This window comes from Arachis duranensis, chromosome 2 (genome assembly GCF_000817695.3).
Source record: "Arachis duranensis cultivar V14167 chromosome 2, aradu.V14167.gnm2.J7QH, whole genome shotgun sequence".
Taxonomy (NCBI): domain Eukaryota; kingdom Viridiplantae; phylum Streptophyta; class Magnoliopsida; order Fabales; family Fabaceae; genus Arachis; species Arachis duranensis.
Genome location: NC_029773.3, coordinates 18,104,185 through 18,107,172, shown reverse-complemented (window position 1 = coordinate 18,107,172; position 2,988 = coordinate 18,104,185).

Here is a 2,988-nt window from a genome sequence, read left to right as displayed (position 1 = left end):
ACTTTGAGAGATCATGTTGACTTGCTGAGTCAACACTTTGTTCTGAGCCAATATGGCATTCAGAGCATCAATCTCAAGAATTCCTTTCTTCTGAGGTGTCCCATTATTCATGGAATTCCTCTCAGAAGTGTACATGAATTGGTTATTTGCAACCATGTCAATTAGTTCTTGAGCTTCTACAGGCATTTTCTTTAGGTGAATGGATCCACCTGCAGAATGGTCCAATGACATTTTTGAAAATTTAGATAGACCATAATAGAATATATCTAATATGGTCCATTCTGAAAACATGTCAGATGGGCACCTTTTGGTCAACTGCTTGTATCTTTCCCAAGCTTCATAGAGGGATTCACCATCTCTTTGTTTGAAGGTCTGAACATCCACTCTAAGCTTGCTCAGCTTTTGAGGAGGAAAGAATTTATCCAAGAAAGCTGTGACCAGCTTATCCCATGAGTCCAAGCTATCCTTAGGTTGTGAATCCAACCATATTCTAGCTCTGTCTCTTACTGCAAAAGGGAAAAGCATGAGTCTGTAGACTTCAGGATCTACTCCATTCGTCTTTACAGTCTCACAAATCTACAAGAACTCAGTTAAAAATTGATAAGGATCTTCAGATGGAAGTCCATAGAACTTGCAGTTTTGTTGCATTAAGGCAACTAATTGAGGCTTAAGCTCAAAATTATTAGCTCCAATTGCAAGAATGGAGATGCTTCTTCCATCAAATTTGGACGTGGGTTTGGTAAAGTCACCAAGCATCCTTCTTGCATTATCATTATTGGGTTCGGCTGCCATCTCTTTCTCTTGTTCGAAATTTTCTGAAAGGTTACTTCTGGATTGTTGTAATTTAGCTTCTCTTAGTTTCCTCTTCAAAGTCCTTTCAGGTTCAGGATCAATTTCAACAAGAGTGCCTTTTTTCTTTTTCCTGCTCATATGAAATAGAAGAAAACAAGAAAAGAAAGAGGAATCCTCTATGTCACAGTATAGAGATTCCTTTATGTTAGTAGAAAAAGAAGGGGATAGAAGAAAGAAAAGTGAAGAATCCAAACAAAAGGGATAGATTGGGTTCGGATTTTTAGATGAGGAGAGGTGAAGAGAAGTGTTAGTAAATAGATAATTAAATAGAATAAGAAAAGAGATAGAGAATTTCGAAAATGATTTTGAAAAAGTGGTTGGTGATTTTCGAAAATTAAAGATAAGATATGATTAAAATTAAAATTTAAAACAATTAAAAAGAATTTTTGAAAAAGAGAGAGGTATTTTTGAAAATTAGAAAGGGATAGGTAGTTAGTTGGTTTTGAAAAAGATAAGAAATAAACAAAAAGTCAAATAGTTAGTTAAAACAAAAATATTAAAATTAAATTTGAAAAGATGAGAAGATAAGAAGTTAGATAAGATATTTTGAAATCAAATTTTGAAAAAGATAAAATTTTGAAAAAGATAAGATAAAAAGATAAGATTTTTAAGAAGAAGGCATTTTGAAAAAGATTTAATTTTTTTTTAAAATTACTTAACTAACAAGAAACTACAAGATAAGATTCTAGGATTTAAAGATTGAACCTTTCTTAACAAGAAAGTAACAAACTTCAAATTTTTGAACCAACCACATTAATTGTTAGCATATTTTCGAAAATATGATATAAAAATGAGGAAAAGGATTTTGAAAATAGTTTGAAAAAGATTTTAAAAAGATAAGATTTTTAAAATTGAAATTTTGACTTGACTTGTAAGAAACAACTAATTTTAAAAAATTTTTGACCAAGTCAACCCAAAATTTCGAAAATTTGGAGAGAAAAAAGGAAAATATATATTTTTGATTTTTTGAAATTTTAATTATGAGAGAGAAAAACATAAAAATGACCCAAAACATAAAATATTTGGATCAAAACACAAGATGCATGCAAGAACACTATGAATGTCAAGATGAACACCAAGAACACTTTAAAGATCATGATGAACATCAAGAACATAATTTTGAAAAAAATTTTATGCAAAGAAAACATGCAAGACACCAAACTTAGAAATCTTTAATGCATGGACTCTAACAAACGAAAAATGCACATGAAAAACAACAAAAGACACAAAACAAGAAATCATCAAGATCAAACAAGAAGACTTGTCAAGAACAACTTGAAGATCATGAAGAACACCATGAATGCATGGAATTTTCGAAAATAATGCATAAATTTTTAAAAACATGCAATTGACACCAAACTTAAAAATTGACTCAAGACTCAAACAAGAAACACAAAATATTTTTTATTTTTATGATTTTATGATTTTTTTGTATTTTTATTATATTTTTCGAAAATAAAGTTTGGAAAAACGAAAAAGAAAGGAAAAATTTTGAAAAAGATTTTTGAAAAGAAAATTACCTAATCTGAGCAACAAGATGAACTGTCAGTTGTCTATACTCGAACAATTCCCGGCAACGGCGCCAAAAACTTGGTGGACGAAATTGTGACCCTCTTTGTATTTGCATGAGATTTATTTAATGGCTATTGATTATGTGTGGACATAACTCCGTTCATCTCAACCAGCAAGTGTACTGGGTCGTCCAAGTAATACCTTACGTGAGTAAGGGTCGATCCCACAGAGATTGTTGGTATGAAGCAAGCTATGGTCACCTTGTAAATCTCAGTCAGGCGAATTCAAGTATAACTGGATTATTGGTTTAAATTTGATTAATGGAATAAATAGAAAATAAAGATAAATAAACTAAGATAGAAATACTTATGTAAATTAATGGTGGGAATTTCAGATAGGCGTATGGAGATGCTGTGCTCCTCTCGAATTTCTACTTTCTTATTACATTCATCCAATCCTTCTTACTCTTTTCCATGGCAAGCTGTATGTAGGGCATCACCGTTGTCAATGGCTACATCCCATCCTCTCAGTGAAAATGGTCATATGCTCTATCACAGCACGGCTAATCATCTGTCGGTTCTCAATCAGGTTGGAATAGAATCCCTTGATTCTTTTGCGTCTATC